The sequence below is a fragment of the Melospiza melodia genome, unplaced genomic scaffold (assembly GCF_035770615.1).
Source record: "Melospiza melodia melodia isolate bMelMel2 unplaced genomic scaffold, bMelMel2.pri scaffold_28, whole genome shotgun sequence".
NCBI classification, from domain to species: domain Eukaryota; kingdom Metazoa; phylum Chordata; class Aves; order Passeriformes; family Passerellidae; genus Melospiza; species Melospiza melodia.
In genome coordinates this window covers 3,060,642-3,071,671 of record NW_026948600.1, presented here as the reverse complement: position 1 = coordinate 3,071,671, position 11,030 = coordinate 3,060,642, and positions in this window count along the sequence as shown.

The following is an 11,030-nucleotide window of genomic DNA, read 5'->3' as shown; positions in this document are numbered from 1 at the left end:
GCCCCAAAAATTCCCAAGTTCAGCCCCAAAACCTGTTCTGAAATCCCCAAAATTGGCTCCAACATCACCAAATTTGACCCCAAAATCCCAATTTTTATTCCCATTTCCCCCCCATTTCTCCCCCTATTTTTCTCTCAAAATTCCCATTTTTCCCCCATTTTCCCCCTATTTTCCCCAAAATCCCCATTTCCCCCCCGCTATTTCTCCCCATTTTCCCAATTTCCCCATTTCTCAGCCCAATTTCCTCCCCAGGCAGTTCCTGCTCCAGGAAGGGCTCTTGGCCTACCGGGCCTCCCTGGGCCGGGCGCTGACCCAGCTCCAGCAGGAGCTCCAAAATCCCCAAAATCCACCCCAGGAACCCTAAAATCACCAAAATTCAGCACCAAAACCTCCAAATCCACAAAATTCAGCCCCAAAATCCCAAAACTTGGACCCAAAATCCTCAGATTTGGCCTCAAAATCAGCTCCAAAATCGGCTCTAAAACCCCAAAATTTGCATCCTAAATGCCCAAATTTGGACCCAAAACCCCAAAATTTGGATCCTAAATGCCCAAATTTGGACCCAAAACCCCAAAATTTGGATCCTAAATCCCCAAATCTGGCCCCAAAATCCCCGGATTGGAGCCCAAACTCGGCCCTGGAGCAGCTCCGGCAGCAGCTGTGGAGGGGGACAGGCCGAGTGGTGAGTGCGGGAATTTTGGAGGGAATTTTGGGGGTTTTGGGGTTTTTTGGGGTTTTTAGGGGGATAAAATGGGGAGTTTGGGGGTTTGGGATTTGAGGTTTTTGGGGTTTAGAGATTTTTGGGGTATTTTGGGGGTTTTTTTTGTTTTGTTTTTTTGGGATTTGGGGGTTTTGGGGGATAAAATGGGAAATTTTGGGGGATTGGGGCAATTTTGGGTGTTTGGGATTTTGGGGGTTGGAGATTTGGAGTGGGGGGATTGGGGAGATTTGGGATTTTGGGGGATTTGGGATTTGGGAATTTGGGGGATTTTGGGGGATTTTAGGTTTGAGGTTTTGGGGTTTTTTTTGGTGGTTCTGGGCCTTGGAGTTTTTTGGGGAGGTTTGGGGTTTGGGGGATTTTGGGGTTTTGGGATTTGGGATTTTGAGGATTCGAGATTTTGGACATTTTGGATTCGGGATTTTGGATTTTTTTGGGGGAGGGGTTTGGGGATTTGGGGTTTTGGGGGGATAAAATGGGAAATTTGGAGATTTTGGGGTTTTGGGAGCATTTTTGGGGATTTTGGGGTTTGGGGTTTTTTGGGGTTTTGGATTTGGGGGTTTTGGGGGGTTAGAGTTTGGGGGATTTGGGATTTGGGGGAGTTTGAGGTTTTGGGGATTTAGGATTTGGGGTTTGGGGATTTTGAGGTTTGGGATTTTGGGGGGTTTTTTGGGGATTTTGGGATTTTAGATTTTGGGATGATTGCGATTTGGGGTTTTGGGGGCATAAAATGGGGAATTTGGGGGTTTTGGGGAAGTATTTGAGGGGATTTTGGGATTTGGGAGGTTTGGGGATTTGAGGGTTTGGGATTTTGGGGCTTTGGGATTCGGAATTTTGGGGGGATTTGGGACATTTTGGGGTTTGGGGGGTTTTGGGGGAGTTTTGGGGTTTTGGGGGATTTAAGATTTGGGGGTTTTGGAGATTTTGGGCTTTGTGATTTTGGGAGGAATCTGGGGGAATTTTGGGGGTTTTGGGGTTTCGTGGATTTGGGGGTTTTGGAGGTTTGGGGTTTTTGGGAGATTTGGGGGGAGAATTTTGGGGGATTTGGAGGTTTTTGGGGGGATTTGGGGATTTCGGGGGACTTGGAGGATTTGGGGTTTTGAGGGGATTTGGGGACATTTTGGGGTTTTGGGGACATTTTGGGGTTTTGGGGACTTTGGGATTTTTGGGGGTAAAATGGGGAATTTTGGGCTGAAATTGGGGTATTGGGGATTTGGGGTTTTTTTGGGATTGGGAGATTTGGGAGTTTGGAGCACTTTGGGGGATTTGGGGAATTTTGAGGTTTTTGAAGTTTTGAAGTTTTTTGGGGTTTTGGGATTTGGGGTTTTTGAGGGGGTAAAATGGGAAATTTCGGAGATTTTGGGGGGCTTTGAGGGATTTTGGGGTTTTGGGGTTTTTGGAATGTTTGGGGCTTGGGGATTTTGGGGGAGTTTGGGGGGTTTTTGGGATTTTTGGGATTTGGTGTTTTTGGGGTTTGGGCATTTTGGGGGATTTGGTGGATTTGGGGGTTTTTGGGGTTTTGGGGGTTTGGGGGATTTTGGGGGATTAGGGATTTTGGGAATTCGGGTTTGGGATTGGGGATTTGGGCTTTTGGGCTTTTTTTTTTTGTAATTTAGGGGGGAAAGGGGAATTTTGGGGGAAATGGGGAACTTTGGGTAATTTTGGTGATTATGGGGTATTTTGGGTGATTTGGGAGAGATTTTTGGGGTATTTTGTGGACCACGTTTTTTTGGGTTAATTTTGGTGATTTTGGGTTAATTTTGGTGGATTCTTGGGTTAATTTTGGGCTAATTTGGGGATTTTTAGGTAAATTTTGGTGATTTGAGGTTAATTTGCATGATTGTGGAGGGATTTTGGGGGATTTTGGGGTGAACTTTGGTGTATTTGGGGTTAATTTGGGTTAATTTGGGTGATTTTGGGGTTAATTCTGCGTTACTTGGGAGGATTTCAGGGTTAATTTTTCTGTATTTTGGGTGAATTTTGGTGATTTTGGGGTGAATTTGGGGGGATTTCAGGGTTAATTTTGGTGAATTTGGGGCAAATTTTGGTGATTTTTGGGTTAATTTGGGTGATTTCAGGGAGATTTTTTGTTAATTTGGGTGATTTTGGAGGGGATTTTGGGGTGAATTTTGTGCATTTTCTGTCAATTTTGGGTGAATTTTGTTGATTTTTGTGTTCGTTCGGATGGTTTTGGGGGATTTTGGATGAATTTGGGGTGAATTCTGATGATTTTTAGGTAATTTAGGTGATTTTGGATTAATTTTGGGTTTATTTTGGTTTCATTTTGGTGTATTTTAGGTTCATTTTGGGTGAATTTTGGGTTTACTTTTGGATGAATTATGTTGATTTTTGGGTACATTTGGATGGTTTTGGGGGAATTTTGGGTTCATTTTGTTGATTTTTGGGTTATTTTGGGTGAATTTAGGGTGAATTCTGTTGATTTTTGCCATTTCCCTCCCCAGCTCCGTTTGCAGCAGCGCCTGCGGTTCCTGAGCGCCGCCACCAGGGGGCGCCGAGCGGCGCTGGGAGCGCTGCGGGAGCAGGTGGGGAGCAAACCAGTATGGACCAGTATGGACCGGTATAAACTGGTTAAACCCCGCCAGGGACCCCCCCAGTGACCCCTCAGTACCCCTGCAGGAACAGGTGGGCACCGCATCAGTATAAACCAGTATAGACCAGTATGGACCAGTATGGACCAGTATAGACCACTAAGCCCCAAAGTCCCCTCCCAGTATATCCCAGTATCCTCCAGTCCGTCCCAGTTTATCCCAGTTCCTTCCCTGTCCCTCCCAGTTCATCCCAGTTTGACACTAGCTGTGATCTCAATGCTCCCAGTCCCTCCCAGTATAACCCAGTCCCCTCCCAGTCTGTCCCAGTTCATCCCAGTTTGACTCCAGCTCTGATCCCAGTGCTCCCAGTCCCTCCCAGTTCCTCCCAGTCCATCCCAGTTTGACTCCAGCTGAGATCCCAGTAACTCCCAGTTTGATCCCAGTCCCCTCCCAGTGTTCACAGTAACCCCAGTCCATCCCAGTATCCCCCAGTTCCTCCCCAGTCCATCCCAGTATGTCCCAGTTTCCTCCCAGTCCATCCCAGTCCCTCCCAGTATAAACCAGTGTCCCCCAGTTCCATCCCGGTCCATCCCAGTGCTCCCAGTTTGAGTCCAGCTCTGATCCCAGTGCTCCCAGTAACTCCCAGTACAATCCCAGTTCCCTCCCAATATATCCCAGTATCCTTCATTTCCCTCCCAGTCCCTCCCAGTAACTCCCAGTTCCCTCCCAGTCCATCCCAGTTCAATCCCAGTTCATCCCAATACTCCCAGTTTGAATCCAGTTGAGATCCCAGTATATCCCAGTTCCCTCCCAGTCTGTCCCAGTATGCCCCAGTTCCTCCCAGTGCTCCCAGTTTGTCTCCAACTGTGCTCCTAGTAACTCCCAGTTTGATCCCAGTCCCTCCCAGTATAACCCAGTCCCTCCCAGCACCCTCCCAGTTCCATCCCAGTATATCCCAGTATAACCCAGTCCATCCCAGTATCCTGCACTTCCCTCCCAGTTCCCTCCCAGTCCTTCCCAGTTCCCCCCAGTTCCATCCCAGTCCCCTCCCAGTATAACCCAGTATCCCCCAGTGCCTCCCAGTACAAACCAGTCCCCTCCCAGTCGCTCCCAGTTCATCCCAGTTTGACTCCAGCTCTGATCCCAGTGCTCCCAGTCCATCCCAGTTCCTCCCAGTGCTCCCAGTTTGAATCCAGCTGAGATCCCAGTAACTCCCAGTTTTATCCCAGTACCCTCCCAGTATAAACCAGTTCCCTCCCAATCCCTCCCAGTATAAACCAGTATCTCCCAATTCCCTCCAGTGCCCTCCCAGTATAACCCAGTTCCCTCCGAATCCCTCCCAGTATAAACCAGTATCTCGCAATTCCCTCCAGTCCCCTCCCAGTATAAACCAGTTCCCTCCCCGTCCCTACCAGTCCCTCCCAGTTTGATCCCAGTTCCTGACGTCTCTGGTTGGCCGCAGGTTGTGGGCGTGGTGTGGGCGGGGTCGGGCTTGGCCCCTCCCCCTCTGGAGGCGGCATGGCTGCGGTGCCGGCAGCTGGCACTGGGAGCACTGGAAGCACTGGGAGAGGAGCCCCGCCCCCTGGCACAGGCCACGCCCCCTCTGTGGGGGCTGGCATAGGAGATGGGCGTGGCACAGGTGGGGGAGGGGTGCTAAGGGGGAGGGGCAGGGCTTAAAGAGGGATGGGAGGGGCTAAAATTAGGAAGGGGCCTATACCAGGGGGAGGGGCCTAACCCAGAGGGCTTAAATGGGGGAGGGGCTTAAACCAGGGGATTGGATAAAGTGGGGAGGGTCTTAAAGTGGGAGGGGCCTAAAGGGTGGGGCAAAGGCTTGAGGGGTGGGATTAAAGAGGGGGAGGGGCTTGAGGGAGAGGGAGGAGATTTAAGAGTGGGGAGGGGCTCAAAGGGGGAGGGGTTTAGACAGATGGCATCTAAAGAGAGGGAGGGTCTTAAAGATGGGGAGGGGAGAGGCTGGAAGGGTGGGGGAGGGGCTTGAGTGGGGGAGGGGCCTCGAGGAGGGAGAGGTTTAGAGAGCTAAGGGATGGGGAGGGGAATGGGGAGGAGCCAAAAGATGGGGGAGGGACTTAAATTTAGGGGGAGGAGCTTGGAAACAGGATTGGGGAGGAGCTTGAAATGTGGGGGAGGGGCTGGAGGGAAAGGGGAGGAGCTTAACGAGTGGGGGAGGGGCTTGGAGAGATTGGGAGGGATTTGGGATGGGGCTTAAATGGGGCTGAAAAAGTGGGGGAGGGTGCCGCCAATTGTGGGCATGTCCTGCGGGGTTTGGGGGACGTGGCTAAGCCCGCCCCTGCCCCTTGTGTCCGTCAGGGCTCGCTGCTGTCCCAGGCAGCCATCTTGCGTCAGCAGCTCCACCAGGGGGCGCTGTGCCTGCGCCCGGGGGCGGGGCCTGCCCTGAAGGCGGAGCCAGAGTCACTGGCCCCACACCCCCTCGCTGTGGACGTGGCCGAGCTGCTGCCCCGGCTGCGATTGGTCGGAGAAGGGAATCAGGGACTGGCCCCGCCTCCAGGAGCTCATCAGCCAATGGTGAGGGATGGGGCGGGGCCTGGAGGGGGAGAGGCCTGGAATGGGGGCCTGGCTCCTCCCACCCCAAGCCCCACCCTCTTTTCCTAACCCCACCCCTCCCCCCAGGTGGGCCCAGCCGGCTCAGTGGGTCCTGGCCACGCCCCCTGGCTGTGCCCCCTTCTCCCATTGGCTGCAGTGCTGGAGAGCCGCCGCCCATGCCCTGCAGCCCACGCCCACCCCCGAGGAGGCCCCACCCACCCCTGAAGAGGTCCCGCCCACTGTTTTGAAGGGGGAGGAGTGAGCAGAGGAGGCTCCGCCCATTTGAAGCACTCTGGAGGTTCTGATTGGTTGGGAATAAAATGGTGCGGGGAAAGGGGCGTGGCCTGAGTCTGTGCTCAATGTGGGGACCCAAAATGTCCCCAAATGGCCCCAGAATGTCCCAAATGGCCCAAAAATCACCTCAAAATGGCCCCAAATGGCCCCAAAGTGCCCAAAATATCCCCAAATGGCCGCAAAGGGCCCCCAGGGGGGTCCTGAGGTATCCCCAAGGTGTGTCCATAATGCTCCATTCAGGTCCCCAAAATGTCCCCAAGATATCCCCAGAGTGCTCTCAGGGTGTCCCCACAGTGTCCTTCAGGTGTTCCCAAGGTGTCCCTGCGATGGCCACTGAGATGTCCCCAAGGTGTCCCCAAGAGTTCTTCAGGTGTCCTCAAAGTGTCCCTGAAGTGACCCTGAGATGTCCCCAAGGTGTCCCCGGGGTGGCTTTGAGATGTCCCCCCAAAGGGTCCTCAAGGTGTCCCCAAGATGTCCCCCTAAACTGTCCCCAAGGTGTCCCTCAGGTGTCCCAAAGTGTCCCCAAGGTGTCTCCTGGGGTCCTAAAGTGCCCCTGCGATGGCCCCTGAGATGTCCCCAAAGCTTCCCCAGCGTCACTCACATATCTCCCTCAAATGTCCCCAAAGTGTCCCCAAGGTGTCCCCAGGGTGTCCCCAAAGTGCTCTCAGGGTGTCCCCATGATGGTGACCCTGAAGTGTCCCCCAGGGGTCCCCACGGGGTATCCTGAGGTGTCCCCAAAGTGTCCCCAGGGGGGTTCTGACAGTGTCCCCCTGGGGTTATCAGAACGTCCCCAAGGTTTCCTCAAGGTGTCCCCAAAGTGTGCCCAGAGTGGTGGCTCTGAAGTGTCCCCAAAAGTGTCCCCAAGGTGGTCTTAGGGTGTCCCCAAAGTGTCCCCAGGGGCCTCCTGATGTGTCCCCTTGGTGTCCCCATGACAGCTCCCAAAGTGACCCCAGGGTCTGGCGTTCCCAGAATGTCCCCACAATGTCCCTGAAGTGTCCTTGAAATGACCCCAGGGAGTTCCTGAGGTGTCCCCAAGGCGTCTCAGGGATGTCCCCAGGGTCACCCCAAAGTGTCCTTGAAGTGGCTCCAAAGTGTCCCCAAAGTGCTCTCTGGGTGTCCCCATGATGTCCCTAAAGTGTCCCTGAAATGACCCCAGGGTGTCCCCAAAGTGTCCCCAAGGTGTTCCTGAGCTGGGGGTTCTTAAAATGTCCCCAAAGTGTCCCCAAAGTGCTCTCAGGGTGTCCTCAAAATGTCCCCAAGGTGTCCCTCAAGTCTCCCCAAAGTGACCCCACAATGTCCCCGAAGTGTCCCCAGGATGTCCCCAAAGTGTCCCCGAGGTGTCTCAGGGATGTCCCCAGGGTCACCCCAAGATGTCCCCAAAGTGTCCCCAAGGTGTCCCAAGAGTGTCCCCAAGGTGTCCCAAAGATGTCCCCAAAGTGTCCCCAAGGTGTCCCCAGGCTGCTCTCAGGGTGTCCCCAGGATGTCCTCGAAGTGTTCCCAGGGGGGTACCAAAGTGACCCCACGATGGGCGCCATGATGTCCCCAAGGTGTCCCCAGGGTCACTCCCAGATGTCCTCAGGGTGCTCTCAGGGTGTCCCCGAGGTGTCCCTGAAATGACCCCAGGAGTTCCTGAGGTGTCCCCAAGGTGGCCCCAGGGTCACCCCAAAGTGTCCCCAAGGTGTCCCCAAAGTGCCCCAAGGGGTCCCTGAGGTGTCCCCAGGGTGGCCCTGCCCCATCCCCTGGGGACACCAGCAGGGGGCGCCCCGGTGCTCCCAGTGCATCCCAGTACAAACCAGTGCATCCCAGTGCTCCCAGTTCAAACCCTGTCCATCCCAGTGCATCCCAGTTCATGCCAGTGCTCCCAGTTGATCCCAGTGCTCCCAGTACATCCCAGTCGGTCCCAGTTTGTCCCAGTTAATCCCAGTCCATCCCAGTGACTCCCCCCAGTCCCTCCCAGTATATCCCAGTACAAAGCCGTTCTGTCCCAGTCCCTCCCAGTACAGAGCTGAGGAAAGTGAAGGGAGACAAGCACACATCCGATTGATGAGCATCGAACTCCGATTTATTGATCCAGCTTGCACACTTTTATAGTAGTGTTAATTAAGCTCATACATATTGCAAAGCCCGAGCTCATCATTGGTTACAGATTACACACCAACCCCTCCTTTGTTGCCAATACCTGCGGTTCCTTGTTGAGGCTAATACTTGTTTTTCCCATCCTGCTGTTGACTTGTTATTGACCATTCTCAAGGCCTCCATGTTTTCCACCATGTTTTTCTCATCACTTTACTCAAGGACATGGTGTTTATTGTTGTTAAGGAAAAAGCCTGAGAACTTGGTGCTTACAGCTGCCTTTTACTTTTTAACCAGCTGTATGTGCTCATGGCCTTTCTATAAGCCATGTCTGAACAAAATTCTCCAACACAAGGTCTCCTCAGCTGGGCTGGAAAAGCACACCATGGTGTGTGCTCTGCACAGTCCAGACCCACTGCTCAGCATTGCTGCATCACAGGGAGCTCTGGAACTTGATTGCACTGCTGGGCTTTAAACTGCTTTTTATGAGAAAATAATCTAATAACCCCTGAGTAATGAAATGCGAGACTTGAGGAGACTGAAACCACTCGCATGTGCTTGCTCTGTCTCTGTTTGCTGGACTGGCGATGCATCCACTCGAGCTTTGTGCAGGATCTGTAAGCAGAGGTTATGAGAATTCACTGGATAAATTGGCCCTGCTGCCCTCATGAGTGTGATGACTTTTTGACACTGGCTTTAGAGATCTGTTAACTCACTAAGTTAGAACACTCCAGGATTGTCCCTCTGTCCCTTCTTGTATTTTGCTGAGTTTTTCTTTCTGTTACTCTTCTTTTTATTTGGAAGGGGAAGTATCATGCTGGTTATTAAAAAAAAACAAACTCCACTTCCAAACCAGTTCCTTAATAAACACAACAGTTACCAGCCGTATTTCAGAATGTTTCTGTAGTTTAAGCACTTTTGAGTGATGAGTTAATAATGGGGAAAGCTTTATTTTGGCTATGGTGGTGCATGCTCTTGGGGTGACACTTGTGTCTCTGATGGAAACATGCACAGTAATCTAACCAGCTGAGTATTGTGGAAGAAAATCTTTGCAGACACAAAATTCAAAGAGCAAAAGACCCAAATTGAAGCCACTTTTGCTACTCATTGCACAGGAACCTTCTTCATTTAAATATTTTGACACATATGGAAGCTTCCTAACACAAAAGCGAGTCCTGTGGTGTGTCCAAATACTGCCCAATGTGTCTGTTAGACTCTTCACTTTGATTTAGATTCAAATGGTTAGTGAAGAAAAATTTCCTTAGGAATTAGCCTGGCAGACTTGGGCAGGTGTTGACAAATCCTCCAAGGCTGTAACTGCCAAGAGATGTGTAATGCCTCAGTGTCAGCAATGGGACTTTAACTTTGAAACTTAATAATGACTTTACATCTTCTGTTAACCACTGTGTTAGAAGTATCCAGTTTGTCCTGAAGTTGCAGCCTGAATTTGTTTTCCATGTCAGAAGGTTTTTCTTCTTTGCTTCCTTTTTCCTTACCAGCTGTGATATTTCATTAATTTTTTTTTTCTAGGGCTTTCTGCCTTTTCAGTGGAAGGTTATGCAGCAGAATGAAGGTAAAGCTCCAAGGTAATGTACCTTTGCATTTATTACCAGGTTATTTAACATAAAGTACTGATTGTGCTGTTTGTTTCCATATTTCATAGAATGAAAAAGGGACGTTTGCAGCTCAGCACCTCCCATCTGTGCAGCAGCTGAGCAGGTGTCACACAGTGGGTTCTGTTGTGTTTGATGTCAGGTTCTTGGCTCAGCTCAAGATCTATCACTGTTCACAGAAAACTTTAGCTTGATCATACATGGGAGACTAATTGGTGTCACTAATGGATCGTTTTCACTTCATTCCTCAAAGAAATCCCCAGATAAGGGAACAGATGTGCATCCTGCCCCCAAGGGATATGTTCTGTGGTCTGTGTGTGTTTGTAATTCTGGGATGGCTGGGCCCTGAATGAGAATTCTCCAAACTCCCCTCTGCAGGAAGCTCCAGTTCGGTTTTAGGTTTGCAAAGGCCTTTGATGGGGCCCCTTAGCAACAGCTCAGTCTTATCTGAAGGCTGTGCAGCCTCTCAGAGAGGAAAGATCTTTGCATGAAAAGAATCCTGGCTGGCTGTGGGTGAGTGATCTGCAGAGGGAGGCCACCAGTGATGCTCTGTGTGGACCATGCTGTTCAGCACCATCTGAAGTGACCTGGAGAGAAGGCAGACAGCAAAGTGACAAAGCTGTTCCAGAGACCATCATGCATTAAGTTTCCACACTCATTTTCTAATCCCCATTTTAAAGTTACCAGCTCCAGTCTCCCCTGTTCATCATACTGCTTTTCCTTTGGGTATGGGGTGCTCCTGCTGTAGGGTGGTTTAATATCCATTTAAACTGCACCACTTATGCACACCTTTATGTTGTGCGACAGTTCTGCTTAGGCAGTTATGGTAATTGGGAACATCCAGTTATTCTGCTGTTTAGTGCTAGCAGTCAGTGGAATTTGTACCTCCGGCATAATGGTGGAAGTATTTTGAGCAGAGGTCTGTTATATAGGAAGAGTAAATGGTTGGTGAAATGAAAAGTACCAGGCTTAACTAAAAAGTTATTTAAAAGACACTTGCCTGGAAGGTTGACTTGCATATAAAGTGCTTGGATGTGTGAAAGAAGTAATTAAAATGCATTATGATTTCTGGGAAAAGTGTATAGAACTTGCCTCAAAAATACTTCCACAACTCCTGTGCAAGGTACAGGAAACCCTGTGGAGCTTAATTTAACCCAGAGATCAGCACTTCTGCACTTCACATTATTCACATAAAGCTTTGGAAATCTCTCCCACGCCCTGACC